Source organism: Ovis canadensis, chromosome 2 (assembly GCF_042477335.2).
Source record: "Ovis canadensis isolate MfBH-ARS-UI-01 breed Bighorn chromosome 2, ARS-UI_OviCan_v2, whole genome shotgun sequence".
Taxonomy (NCBI): domain Eukaryota; kingdom Metazoa; phylum Chordata; class Mammalia; order Artiodactyla; family Bovidae; genus Ovis; species Ovis canadensis.
Window position 1 is genome coordinate 223,891,941 of NC_091246.1, and position 15,171 is coordinate 223,907,111.

Consider the following 15,171-nt stretch of genomic DNA (forward strand, 5'->3'; position numbering starts at 1 on the left):
TGTACTCCTCTGCTCCTCCCTTCCCCATGCACCTCAAACACCCCGATATTGTAAAAAGAATACATGAGGAATCTGATGCATAATAACCAGTGAACAACTGAAATTGTCATGAGCAGTGTTCTTAGACATAATCAATCTCCACTCTGTATTGGAGGAAAGCAACTCCTGACTCTGTGGTGTTAACCTAACAGATGTTTCCCCTCATCCCTATATGCACAGTAATCAGAATTTGCTTTCACATTACTGGGATAGCAGTATACATTCTTTACTTCAAGGCTATCAGTTCACATTCTGTCATAATTCAGATGGATCTTGATCATGTTGGTGTCTCAAAAGGTAGCAATCCATTACACTGATGAAATAACTGGGCCAAAGTGAAATCAGAAGTATTGTGAACCTTACGTGCCTTGACATAGTGTATGGTAATTTAGATAACACTGCCTGTCTTCAGTGAGGAGCACGTTTCTTCACTTTAGACCACCCCTAATTAAGAAAGCATACTATTTATTGGACTTGTTTGGATTTGGAGGGCAAAACAAGTCACATTTGAGTGCTTACCTGTCCTAGTTACTGAGAAACCTGTAAGGCAATCCATTTGGAGTGGAGACTATTGAAAGGACTTTGGAACAGGTCCAAGTCATTGTCCAAGTTACGCTGCTGTTTCGTCTGTGACCTAGCACGTGCCAGTGGTAGAGCTGCTCAGCAATGCTCCAGAAGAAAAATCACATGCAGTAGGGTTTGGAGTTAGAGATTTCTACCATCTATTATTCATTGGAAAGGTAGCTGTGGTTTGCTACTGGTAGAATGTCTGAACATAATTCTATGCATCTGAAACTACCCATCTGTTATGTGGTCCGTAAAATTATAAAATCAGATGTGTACAGCAGCCTTCTAAAATGGAATGTTCACTTTGCTAGGTTGTAGAGACTTAAGTGTCTCGGACCACAACTTAAACCTGCTCCAATGTCTCGGACTTAACCAGCTCGGTTAGCAGCTGGTCCAAGAATTGAATAACAAAGACTGGTGACAAGGATGTTGCAGGGATAAGTTTATAGATATTTCTTGATATTTAGATCCTATGTGAATGCCTACAAAAAGCATTTACTGTGGATATTGTTTTCACTAAGCAGATAAATAAGATAACCCATTCTGTAGATGTCAGCAGTTTTCACCAGCCACTACCTTGGGGCTTGCTCAATAGGCCTATGAACAAAACAATCATGGTAGTGGGGATTGAGCCTGTGTGTGAGCTCAAAAAGATGGACCTCCCCCTTATCGAGGATGACCTGGCTGTTGGCTATGCTCAGTGGCACACTGCAGCAAGAGGCCAGTGCTGAGCTAAAATGATACCCACCATTCCCTAGGGGTGCCACTTGGACAAGTGATTATACTGGATGACTTCCATCGTGCAAAGGACCACAGTTTGTCTTAGAGATAGGCAGGTACTATGGGTATAGATTTGTCTTTGTTGCCTACAACATGTCTGCCCAGCATTAGTGTGGATGGGCTTTCAGAACCCCTAGTTTGTCGCTGTGGTAGCTGTACGGCGTAGTCTCTGACAGTGAAGAAAGTGAAGGAGCTGCTGCAGTTGACGTGCCGCGTGGAAGTCGTGTGTTTTACCGTGTGCCCCATTGCCTGGAGATAGTTTGCCTAATAGACTTGATGGTTTGCCAGAGGCTCAGTTATAGGACCAGCTGGGAGTTAACGTTCTGTGAGGCTAGGTACTGTTCTACAAGATACAGGATATGCCTTCAATCTAACAGTACACAGTGCTTTCTCCCTCATAGGATGCATGGGTCAGTCAGTGGATTGAAGTGGGACTCACACCACTGAGGATTACACCAGTTGACCCGCTAAAGGCATTTTTTTGTTTCTCTTGCTTTGTGACCTTGAATTTGATGGTTTTTCAAGGTCTTAGTGCCTGGGGAAGAAATGTTCTTCCAGGGAACACAGTCTCAGTTCTATTTGAGGCAGTTCTTTGATCATTTTGAGTTCTTCGTGCCACTGAAGAAACAAGCAGAAAAGGGAGTCTCTTCAGATACATCATCTTTACCACCCAGTTCTGCTCCAGGAGATTCTCTGCCTTACAGGCTGTAGCAGTGTGTCTCCTTGTCCTCTGCCTTCCGTTAGGCTCAGTAAATAGGCAACAGCAGAAGACTTGGCCGATGGGAAGAAAGGGGAGTCAGGATGTTTATTTCCCCTGTTCCTCCTTGCACAGTTGCTTCAGGTAGGCCATCCTGCTGTCACGTGATACAAACTGATGATAACTGATCAAACCTGATTTCTTCTGGGAATTTGTAAATTGGGCAGTCAGACACAGAGGTTTATTTGGAACTGAGTCTTTTAGTGGAATTAAAGGCAGATCATGAATTTCTGCCTCTAAGATTTCCTAAAGTTGCCCAGGTTCTTCCTTTGATTGGGTGAGATCCCAGTATGGAGTAAAAGTCCAGCAGGCTCCACACTGGGAGTAGAAGAGAGCAGGAAATAAGCCAGATGAGCTGTGAATCACCTTAGTCCATGATTGGATTGGTTAATTTAGAGTTGCCTTAGCTGCCTGTCAGAAGCAAATGTAAATATTCTCTGGAAAACAAAAAGATATTCTCAATTCAAATTATCTTTATGCTTTTTAATATATGATATTTGGTAAGTAAAAACAACCAAGTGTACAAGGAAATGAGAGTTTGATTTAAAAAAACCAAGACAAACAATAGACAATGGAAACAGATCCAGAGGGTGTCCAAACAGTAGAGTTTCAGACACTAACTTAAAAGTAACTACTTAATATGAACAAGGTAATAAAAGACAAGACTAAGAATGTCATAACCAAAAATAAAAGACAATTCTTGTACTGAAAATTTTACTAACTAGCTAATATTAGAACTCCATAGATGAATTTAACAACAAATTAGATACAGGTTGAGAGAATCAGTGGCTACAAAAATCAAAAGAATATCCAGGAGCACCAAAAACAAGGGAAAGGAATGAAAAAGTATAAGAGACAGGAGCTAAAATGAAGAGCTCTAATAGGTGTGTAACGAGTTCCAAAAGGAGAAAGAGGAGGGATGATAATGGGTAAGAATTTTCCCAAATCAATCAAAGTATATCAAGCCACAGATTGAAGAATCTCCCTGTAAGCCTTAGGCAAAATAAATACAATCACCCCTAAGAATCTCATAGTATTATGAATAGCAAAGACAAAAGGAATCTCTTAAAGCAGCTGGTAGCAAAACGGAGCAGCACTAAGGCAGTCGACTTCTTAACAGCAGACTCTTCAAGATGATAGATGGGTATCTTCAGATGCTGTACTCGGTGGCTGTATTCTTAAAACATGAAGGTGAAATAAAGACAACTTCAAACAAGACAGTTCATGATTGCAGATCCACCTACTGGACAGAAAGTGGATGAGAAGACTTGAAGATGCAGGAAGGAATGAGAGTCAGCAAGAAAAGGGGAAGTAGGTAAGTAAGTGCAAGTGAATATAGACTATAAGTAAATACAGACTGCACTAAAAGTATTGGGGTAAGACTAAAACAGAGCAACAGCATATAGGTTGAGAAATGGTAAACAGTATTAAAATGTTCCAGAGTTCTTGGATCATTCGGCAAGAGGTCAGATTACAAATCAAGTATGTGTTGTAATCTCTGGAATCATTAAAAGGATAGAAAATAATGTATAACTAACAAACCAGTGGAAATAGAACTAAAAAGCAATTAAAAGGAATAGGAAAAGATTAAAGAAAGACCTAAAGAATCAGATATAAATGATAAAATATAAGGATACAGACACATTAAAAACATAAAGATACAGAAAGGTTTAAAGTAAAAGGATAAAGTTATAACCTGAAAACACTAATCCATGGGGTGAAAGCTGTATTAATATTTAACAAGGTGGACTTTGAGGCAGGAAAGCATTGCTAGAAACAAAGTGACATCGTTAAACAGAAAAAAAATGTGTGCATAAGTGTTTAGCATTTCTGGGCCACTGATGAAGATAGGAAATACTAGATAAGTAGGCGAGGATGGGTCTGAAGATGTTCCTGAGGAGCATACTGAGCAATAACTGAAAAACCAGGAGGAAATAGGGAGAACTGATAAAGTTCTACAAAGTCAATGCCAAGGAGCAAGAAGACCCAGCAAGTTGGAGTCATCATAAGCTAGAAAAGATGTTAATTAGTTAATTCCTAAATAATTAATTCTATGAAGCAAAAACTAAAACAATACCAAGGAGTATTCCAGCAGCTCAAGATGTAATAGATGCTAATCATTTTTAGAAAATTAACTTTTTAAGAGACGAGCCATCGTTGTCTATGGTTTTGTTCTCTGTTGCTGAAGCCTGGCTGCTCCATTTTCCTGGACTGGCATTAAACATTGATGTATCTCTGGAAGTGTCAGCAGGGGAAAACAGGAGTAATCATTGTTGAGTGTATATCACTATATTCACCATTTGTTTTGTGACTTTAGGAACAGATTTCATAAGGTGCCCTGGTATGGTCACTAGTTCTCTTTTTGAAGGTTTAGCTTCCCTGGTGGCTCAACTGGTAAAGAATCTGCTTGCAATATGGGAGACTTGGGTTTGATCCCTGAGTTGGGAAGATTCCCTGGAGGAAGGCATGGCAACCCGCTCCAGTATTCCTGCTTGGAGAATCCTGTGGACACAGGAGCCTGGTGGGGTACAGTCCATGGGGTTGCAAAGAGTCGGACACGACTGAACGACTAAGCACAGCACCGAAGTATATAGTGTAATTTGGCCTTGGAACCTGATGGGTTTACATATATTCTTTGGGAACCTAATCTGTAAACCAAGAAAGTACTTATCTACAGATACTCACTCCTCAACACAGCAGAGATTCGTCATGTTTTTGCTGCAAGCAACATATATGACGCTAGGGGGTGATACAGGATAACCAGAAGAAAGTAACAGTCTGGCAATGAAGTGTAAGATTTGGAAGATTCATCTAGAGGGCGTATATCAAATGGCTAGGAGCTTGTATAAAATTACAGTTTAGTAAGTCTTAAGTTATTTTAAAATTTCCATAATGTCAAGCAGCCTAAGGAAGGAAAGAAACTGAAGGATTTAATAATTATAGGTCTTTTGGGACAAACCACTTATAATTAAAATGAACCTGAATGTATTTTCTAGGGTTTGCTAGTTTGAAGAGAAAGTTTTAATTTAGTATTTTCACTAATAATTAAATTATTTTACCAGTTGTAAAATCTCTTGTAGTGTTAGTGCATCTTTGAAATATATTTAATTGAATAAGGTTTTGTTTATGAAGCATTTCTCAAACTTAAGGTGTACAGGTCTCTCAACCACATTATCAGATGCCTCAAGAATTTTATTTTTCTCTTTTAAAAGGTCAGTACAGGAGGAACGTATTAAACACACTGTCAAAACCCTGGACTTTCTAACTGAGTAACTAAAGCAATGAAGACACAAACCAGTAGCACCCCAGAGTAAGTCAAAAGGTTACACAGATGCAGGGAGATGCCCTCATGACTCCACTACTGGGCAGAGCTAATGGATTGCTCAAGGGAGGTATGACTTAAAAGGGAGCCAGTATGAGAGGGGCTCATCTCTGATGAGGGAGCTGTGTGTGTGCATGGGTGTGCACATGTGCGCGTGAAATGGTGTGATTTGTTAAGATTCAAAGGCCAGTGTTACAGGGTTGATTTGGATCTTCACTTCTTTTTCCTGATGTTCTTTTTTCGAAGTCTTTCTTCCCTTCCAAACCACTGTTCCTTAATCATCAACTATTCCTTCCTCATCAACTCACAGCTATTCTGCTTGTAAATTTCCCTGCTTTCAAGTTGTGACTAGCAGCAGGAGAGTTTTATCAAGAATACCTAACATGTGACCTTGCTGTGAGCCTGATGTTGACCTGTGTTAGCTCATGTAATCCTCGAGGCAGCCTGCGCCAAGTGACTGTGGGACCATATTTTCCAATGCTCTTCTGGACTTGACTCCTGTTTACCTTTCCAGTCTTATCTGTTTTCACGTTTTGTTTCCACTCTGAGCACTGAACTTGCCTCGTGCTTGAAGATCATAGCAAGTATTGGTCACGCGCTCTCTGTTGTTGACTCTCCTTTGCTCCTGTGTTGTCTCCCTTTCTCTTCTCACCAGACTCATGGGATTGATACAGTTCTTTCTTCCATTTTCCAGACAAGGTAAAAGTAGCTTAGAAAAGTTAAATGTTACGTCTAAGGTCACACACTTCAGAGAGAGATAGGAATGTGGGAAAAGGATGAATTTGGGACCTAGAAGTTTCGTTTTCCAGCTTTAGCTCTGTTATTTTAGTGGCTTGAACTTCAGAGAAAACTTACTTTTTACAGATAAAAAGATTGAGGTTTCCTGAGCGTGATGCACCATGAGGGATTTTGGTGATGGGAGGGCCGACACAGGCCTGAGACAAAGGCGTAAAGTTAGGGAGGGGACAACAGAATGGAAAGGAAAGAAGGTTTTCAAGAAGTAATGTTAAAGTACAAACAGGACTCCACTGACTAAATTAGATCACGTGTACATCCTGAGCCTCGGACTCAGGACTGCGGGCTTATCGTGTTTGATGCAGGAAGGTGAGTGTAAGAATGGACAGCAGAGGGAGCTCTTGGTAAAGTTTTGCTCATCAAGCCTCGTCTCAGAAGGAGGAGACAGTGAGAAAGTGCTGTCTTCTCTGGTGCTCCTTCACCACGGGCTTATTTCTTCCCATTTTTCACTCAGTGCCATGTATCATTTCCCGGACAGATGTGCCTGTGCAGTGCAGCCTTGTGCCTCCCCTCACGAGTCCCTGTGTGGTTGCCGCTTTACTCCTCTTCACTAGATAGGGAGGCCAAGCCCCACGGGACCTGACTCACTACCCCCAGTTCAGTTACACACTGGGAAGCAGCTGAGTCAGGATTCTCGTTCTTTCTGGATTTCTAAAGTTTGGCCTCCTCATCCTCAAGTCACTTTTCTGTGTCCCTGAATGTTTTATAGGCCTGTATTCCTTCTCTGCAAATGCATTCCTGGGTACTGAGAGGGTTAAAAGGACACTCCTAGAGTAGCACAGTTTTAGTAGGGACATTTTAAAAGCACAGTGCTTTAACTCATAGAAGCCGGTTGTCCTGTAGCCAGCAAGCCTATAGGAGAATGTGGAGGGTGGTGAAGGAAATGGTGGTACCTAGGGAGTGGATTTGGGGGCATTAAACTCTCCTCATAATTTCCATTTGCCTTCTCTCTTTTTTATAAACAGCTGACACTATCTCAGTCTTTTGTCTGAATCGGCAAATACAGCTTCAGAACTCTACCCTGGCTGCCCCTTTCCCTCAGCTCCACTGTGGCGGCCTGTCCTGGCGGTGCTCAGATGTTCCTCCTGTGAGTGATGGTGGGTTGCCTCACTGGGGGAAGGACCCCCAAAAGGAATGAGCTCCATCTTCACATCTATAATTGCTACAAAATAAAGATGCCTGTCTTCTCCCCTTCCTTTTCTGGGACCCCACTGTGCCGACCCAGGCCCGGTTGGGAGTGGGGGAGGGGCCCAGCAAAGACCTGGTGACAGGCTGATTGATGGGTTCCCCGCCTCTGCTGGCCCTCCCGCCCACTCCTGCAGGCTCTGGCCCAGGTCCACCCTCGGCTGCCTGAGGGGTCTGCTTTTCTTTTCTTTGAGTCAGCACCAATGAGTCAGGGCCAAGATCGTCTGGGGGTAGGGGGCAGTACCGCAGGAGGCTCCCCTGCAGGGAAGGGAGTGAGCACTTAGTTGCCCAAAGGAAGGCGTGGTGAGGAGCAGCTGAAGGGGGCCACTGGGGTTGTGATCAGAGGAGGCTGAGCAGGGGTTGGATTTGTTGATGTTACTGACCATCAGCGGTTGAAACACTTTCTTGTAGAAAAACACAGGGATTACTCAAACCATATTGTTTGGGGCCCTTAAAAAATCCAGGTTGTCCCTCTCGTACTTCAGCTCTACTCTTTTAGAGAAGCCAAAATGGAAACCAAATATCCGTGAACTCAGCTAACAGGTGAGGTGAAAGGCAGGTGAGTGAAACTCATATACATGCCAACAGTAATTCTATCATGTCCTTTGCCAGAGCTGCTGAGGGTCAAAACAAAGTGGCTGATGACGTGGCAGATATTTGGTAGTATCCGTCTGTACTCCACTGCACAGGCAGTACACACTGCTAGTGGAGACAGGAGGAGAGTTACATGTGGCTGGAAGGTAGACAGAAGGACAGAAATTGAGTCTCTAGCCTTCCAATAACAGTTAGGGAAGACAGAGAGTATGGGAGGGGGTAAACCAGTGTTGCTCTTCTTGCTAATGGTCAGGCAAGACAGCTATGCCAGCATGGTCCCAGAACCACAGATCTCTTGGCATCCTAGACTCACACTGCTACGATCGCATCCTTAGAGTTTGTCTTCTCCAACTGCATCATTTCAAAGAGACGGAGGTGCAGATTCAGAGAGGCGAAGTGGCTTGCCCGCAGTCATGACGACAGAGCAGGAGTCTAATTCAGGGCTCCGTCCCTGACCAGAACCCAGGATTGGATCTGCAAGAGCCTTGCAAGGAGCTCAGGGTGGTTCGGGGTGCAGATTAATGTGAGAGAGCTTCATTACTGCCCTCAAGCTGAGAGACTCTGGAGGCCCTTGGTTTGGTGTTTCTGTGTCTCTGAAGGAACCAGTTTCTTTTCAGGTCAGTTGAACTCGAGCTTTTATTACCCTCTGGAACCAGGTCATCAGGAGGGAGGACCACAGAGAATGGAAATGTCTTTTCAAAATCGCAGAAGAAGGGAGATGGATGCAGGTTCCTTACAGGGTCTAACTGGGCTCAAGATACGGGAAGTCTGTGTGTTTTCCCACCAGTGTCCTTCTACTGGACAGGAGCTGGCCTTCCACTCATGCCTTCGAGGTGTGCCTGTTGTGAGGTTTATTGGGATTAAATGAACCAAATTCCCTGCAACCTGAATCCAGAGCCACACGATGAGCCCACACCCCTTCATCCCCAACTCCCCCAAGGGAATCCCCCCCTCCCCGACCCCCACTTCTCCAGTGAGCCATTTCCATGTATATATAAAAGTCTCCTGGCAGGAGCAGGAAGACTTTCTGCTGCGGCAGCACATTTCTCATGCAGCAAGACTGCGACTTTGGAAAATAACTGGAGTGGACCCTGCCCCCGGGGGGAGGCGCATCCTCCTCTGCAAACCGGGGCACCCCACACCCCCATGCCTCTGCTGCCTTCCAAGATGTTCAAAGCACGGCATAAATGATGTCTTAAACCTACAAGAGAAGGGCAGTGGTGGAAATGGGTCTCGGTTTCAAAATTGAAGGCCTAGGGCAGTTAGCATATGGCAATGTCACAGAGCCTTCATGGGTCCCAGACAGACTGGATCTTAGAGGTGAACCCACAGACTTAGCACAGAAGTCAGGAGACCAGACTGGTGCCAGGTTATTTGCATTCCATCATTAACTAGACTCAGTATTTTATATCCTCAGGCAAGTTTCCTAACCTCTCTAGGCCTCTGCTCCTTTGTATAATGAGGATGATAACACCTGCCTCCCTGGGTTGTTGTAAGGATAAAATGGGATACTTTTCCAAAGAACAGCCTTGACGCATGATAAACATTTAATTAACAATTGATATTATATTATTATTATTTCTCTTATTTTACAGACATGGGAACTAAGACCCGCAGAGGTGTATGTTAAGAAACATATTTTCTGGGACTCCCCTGGCAGTCCAATGGCATTCTCACCAGTTAGGTCCCTGGTTGGGGAACTAAGATCCTGTAAGCTGTACAACATGGCCAGAAAGGAAAAAAAAGAATTATATTTCTTAAAATCACAAAATGAGCCTAGTTGTGTGTGAACATTTTCATTGATTAAAAAAGGGAGCATGTGGGCATCTGTATACGAGCTAAGAAAGGCCAGGTTACATGGCAGCAACAGCTCCTAAATGCCAGTGCTTATGACAAAAACATGTTCACTTCTTGCCCACACTCTGTGTCTGTTGTGGGTCAGTTGGTGCTCTGCTTCTGTCATCATCTTCTTTGTTCTGGGACCTGCTCTTACAGTACAGCCTCCCTCTAGGGGTGAGTCTGACCACCTCTGCCCACAGTTCTTGGCCAGAGTCAGTCACATGGCCATATGGAGTTCCACAATGTGGGGGGGTTGGGGGTGGGGAACCCCCTTAGAGGAGATGGTCAGGTGTGGGTAAAGAGTGGCACAGTGTACGATGATTTCCTACAGAAACACAATCTTTGTGCGAACGGTCCTCTGACACGAGCTAGCTGTAACACCTGCTTCAAGGTGTGAAAATTGGTATGAAAAACTAAGAGACATGTCCACAGCATTAAAAGGAGCGTCTCTTGATGCCCTATTCCTTGAAATAATTTCTCAAAATCCCTAAACCAAGGATGAGAACAAAATCTCCATTCCTTGAAAACCAGCCACATACATCATGTGGCTCATCCTGGGAGGAGAGGGTCCTTGTACTAGAACATCTCAGAGGGTCTTGTCTCTCTTCATCCCAAGGTGTTTATCCACCTGTCCCATCCTATTCCATTGAACAGAATGGTTCATTTCATTAATCATGGCTGATTTAGTGCCGGTCACTGGTCTAGATGGTGGAAATGCAAAAGAGGAGGAGATACAGCCCTTGTCCTTGGGGAGAGAGCAAACTCCTTGCTAGTGGGGTAAAGACTAGCAGTGAGGTCGACAAATGGAATATAAAGTAAGTGCTGGTCTGGTCTGGGATCTGTAGAACCGCAACGAGGTTCACTTAATCCAGCCTGGGGGTGTCAGAAAAGTTCACTATGGGAAAACTGATGTGGCTGGAATTTCTTTCTTAAGGAGGGGTAGGAGTTATGCAACTGGTTGAAGTTGTGAAATGATACTGGGGACAAAGTGTGACATTTTCTAAGAAGCAAACGTTCAGACTTCCTGGCGTGCCTTGTTTATTTGCAAGCATCTTTTCTGAGTGCTGGGCATTAACAGTATACTGGGTAGTTAATGATCACAGCCCATCCCCTTTGGGGCTTAACCAATGCAGAGTGTCTGAAAGGATGGGTCTGGGGTTGCCCAGAAGTGCAAACTTGTAAGGCTCACCCCAGAGTCTCTAGGTATGGAACCCAGAAACTGGCATTTTATATAAGAGCCTGTGATATTTTTATCACACTTGGATTTCTGTTTAAAAGGCACTCATAATATTGATAAACATGGAGAGAACCCAGGGAGAATGCGATGAGTGTGTTGAATGAAGAAATACATTGGAGTAAAAAATATTTGTGTTACCTGTGAGTCAGGGGCCAATGCCCTTTGAAGTATAGTACAAAGGTTAGAGAACTTGGCATTTCTGTGTCAAGGCTGCTGTTGACTTCCATCCAGGACTGTCTCTCCAAGTTTGCTCTCTTATGCTAACTATTTTTTCAATTTGTGTTGCCTTTTTATCTCTTCCAGTAAAACAATTTAATGGCAGATTCTGGTACTTACTTTGTGTACAGCAGCCAATTAGGGGTAAAGGTGATCAATGAATGAGGAATAATGATGGCTTAGAGTTGACAAAGAATTTATATGATCTCATTTGATCTTCCCTGGTGGCTCAGATGGTAAAGAGACCTGGGTTCGATCCCTGAGTTGGGAAAATCCCCAGGAAAAGGGACTGGCAACCCACTCCAGTATTCTTGCCTGGAGAATTCCATGGACAGAGGAGCCTGGCGGGTTATGGTCCATGGGGTCGAAAAGAGTTGGACACAACTGAGCACTAACTCTTTCATTTGATCTTCACCTAATCTTGAGAAGGTAGGCCTCTTATAGCCTCATTTTGCAATTGAGGAAACAGTTTGGAGAGAATAGGCCATCTGCCCAAGGTCACATAAAGTAGCTGGTAAGCCAGTAGCCATGTACAGATGTGAGAACTGGACCATAAATAAAGCTGAGTGCCAAAGAATTGATGCTTTTGAACTGTGGTGCTGGAGAAGACTCTTGAGAGTCCCTTGGGCTGCAAGGAGGTAAAACCAGTCAATCCTAAAGGCACTCAATCCTGAATATTCATAAGGACTGATGCTGAAGCTGAAGCTCCAATACTTTGGCCACCTGATTTGAAGAGTGACTCATTGGAAAAGACCCTGATGCTGGGAAAGATTGAGGGCAGGAGGAGGAGGGGTAGACAGAGGATGAGATGGTTGGATGGCATCGTCGGCTAAATGGACATGAGTCTGAGAAAACTCCAGGAGATAGTGAAGGACAGGGAAGCCTGGCATGCTGCAGTCCATGGGGTTGCAAAGAGTCAGACACGACTAAGCAACTGAACAGCAACCCAGCTGTGCTAAAAAATGATGAACTTTGAGAATGTAGTCTTTGGAATTATTTCCTAGACTCCTAAGACCCTGGTGAATGGTTTACCTCATTAATAACTAGACTGTCTCTGCCTTTTCTTCAGGAGAGCTCCAATGAACCCCATCCTGATCACCTGAACCCCCTCTTGAATCCTGACATGCTTTAACACTGCTAGGTCAGCAAGAACGAGTGTGAGAGGGAGAAAGAAGATCAAAGAGAAGATGGAGGCCTCCTTCTTCCACTCAGCAAGCTGTCTGGAGTGTGCTGTACCAACTTTGGCAAAATTATAAAGGAGTTTTCTATGGCTTACAGTCCCCACCTCCCTTCTGCCGTCTCCCATACCCCTGTGGCCTTGCCTCTCTTTTAGCTCAGTGGACTCCTATCTATCACAAAGGGATCGGGAACTCTCAACATGAAAGAATTAGGCAGTTAGTGTGTTCTTCTCCCCAAGGGCACATTTGTGGTTTGAGTGTAAAACCAAGGAACAGATAAATAAGGGAAGCAACTTGGTTGGGAAGAAATTACCATTGTCAGTCACTCTGGAGAATCCCAGAGAGTGGTTTGCTGACCTTTGGTGAGAAGAGGGCAAGCCTTAGACCCAAGGACCCTGGAGAGTCTCCTTACCTTCCCCGTCATGACCCTGAGATGTAGAACCAGCAATAGGAGATGGCATTGCCTCTGGAAAACTGGGCTAGAATTCCAGCTCTACCAAATGCTCCACCCCTGTCATGTTCCGTTCACTGTGCTGAGTGGGGATAAAAGGCCTGCCCTGCCTACACACCGCACAGGGTAGATGTGAGACTCAAAAGAACAGAGGGTGTGTCAAGCTAAGCTGGTGCCAGCTGCATGGTAGGAAAGTGCCATGGGGAGTGGGTGGAGTCAGAGTGGCTACGTAGAGGCCCTGAGGTTGGTGCTTTTAGAACGACCACTCTGCGTCCTGTGGAGCGTTTTCTTCCTTGGCTGCACCATGTGGCTTGTGGGTTTTAGGTTCACCACGAGGAATTGAACCTGGGCCCTCAGCAATGAAAGCGTGGAGTCCTAACCCCTAGTCCTCCAAGGAATTTCCCCGCGGAGGGTTTTTCATCTTAGCCCATGGGGGATTATGAGAAACTGCAAACCTGAAATAGCAGTCAAAAGTCAGGTAATAAGGCTGTGAAGGGGACTGGTACAAAGGGTAGGCTTGAGCCAGACCACCTGGGCTTTTCCTGACCCTAGCTGTTTGTTAGGTATTTAATTTGGGAGATATTTAATTCTCCAAACCTCAGTTTCCCCATCTGTGAAATGGAGATAATGACAAACCCTAACTCAGCGTGTTGCTCTGAGATTGAAATGAGACAAGAATGGAGTGCTCAGCAAAATACCCGGCACAAGAAAGCCCATGAGTGTTAGCTGTTGGTGCTATTTTCTTGTATTTACATGAAGTAAGCTAAGGCCAGTGCTTTCTGGGACCTCACAGAGGGCAAAGGCTAAGCACTGAGCAAGTACAGGCTCTAATTAAATGGGTAGAAGATGCCATCGATGGAAAATGCATTGACAGGTACATACCAAGGAGAGTAAATGCATGTCTGATCGGGTGTCCGGGTCTTCTGCGTGCTCCCTGAGGTATAGGAGTAAGAGCAGTTACATAGCTGTGTCTGTGCAGCCACATCCTATAAAAAACAGATTCGGACTCCATGTCTCTGCAGTCATCTCTTGGGTCCCTGAAGAACAGAGAAGTTGTGGCTCTACGAGCAGGAAGCCTTTGGTCCTGGTCATCTGGATGCTCCCAGCCTTGACTCACCCTCATCTGTGTGTGTTATTCCCCACACTGACCCCCACTCCAAAGTCCTCCTCCTCCTTCCCTGCCCCACAGCTTCAAATGGAAATGAAAGCGAGGGAACCCAGAGCGCTGTCATTGAGAAACCAAGGTCTGGTCGGCATCAGCGTGCAGCCTCCAGCTTGCATTCTCGGTTTCTTTCTGCTGGGGCCTGGGTCAGCCTCTGAGAAGCACCACCCTCCCCCACCATTTGTTTTACTTAACAGTGGTTCTTTCTGGGAAACCTTGGAAAGGAGTTTTGTGCAGCGCCTGGATGATTTATGGAGGTGCCGGAAGGGCTAATGGGACGGAGGCGCTGAGAGAGGGAGGGGCAGCCTCTTCCACAGCCGGTTATTTCAGGAATGGAGGCGGGGGCGGGGATGACCCTCTGGGCTGCCATCACCCCTACCGTCAGCATTATCTGTGTAGGTGGGAGTGGGCAGGAGGCTAACTGTCTGAGGGTGCCAGTGGCCACGGAGGGGGGCGGCGTCTCTCTTCCCTTTTGAGGACTGGTGTTCTCAAAGGGGGCGTTGGTTTGGGAGGTAGAGGGCGCGGGTTCCTACCTCTGCTGCCATCAGCTCACAACCCCTCTTACTTAGGAGCTTTGTAGGCATTAGAGAACTTTTAAGCCCCGAAAACAAGATATCAAAGGAAATGGCAAGATCAAAGTTGATATGTTTAATTAGAACGTCTTCATAAGTCACCTTCAGTAACTACAGACTTCAGCATTTAGAATTTGCCTAGGAAAGCAACTTTTAGTTGAGGTTTTCACATTGCGCAGGAATCCCAGGGACCCAGGGAACACAATTATTCAAATACTCAAGAATCATAAGCAACCATAAATTTTATGTTACTAACAGTCCAACCACTTCAAAAGCAAAATTAGAATTATGTTTAGCGATTATAGGGACAAAATTTATTCAATGTGAGTGCATTTGGACATGCTTGACGGGAGATAGAGCCTCCAGAAGAACACGGGCCCAGGGCTTAGGGAGGTCTTAGTTCTGCCGTCCTGTGGACGAGCCTTGACAAGCCTTGAGCCCTCCTTCCTTCCCCAGGGCTTTCTTTTTGTTTGGTGA

At 44.8% G+C, this 15,171-nt stretch overlaps 1 long non-coding RNA gene across 1 annotated transcript; it reads left to right on the top strand.

Moving 5' to 3' along the window:
• Positions 1 to 2,806: 2,806 nt before the first annotated feature.
• LOC138432874 (uncharacterized) lies at positions 2,807 to 12,603 on the top strand. The gene is made up of 4 exons (XR_011254012.1): positions 2,807 to 3,458; positions 5,356 to 5,453; positions 7,226 to 7,347; positions 12,401 to 12,603. It is a non-coding gene; the product is annotated as an uncharacterized lncRNA (long non-coding RNA).
• Positions 12,604 to 15,171: the final 2,568 nt, after the last annotated feature.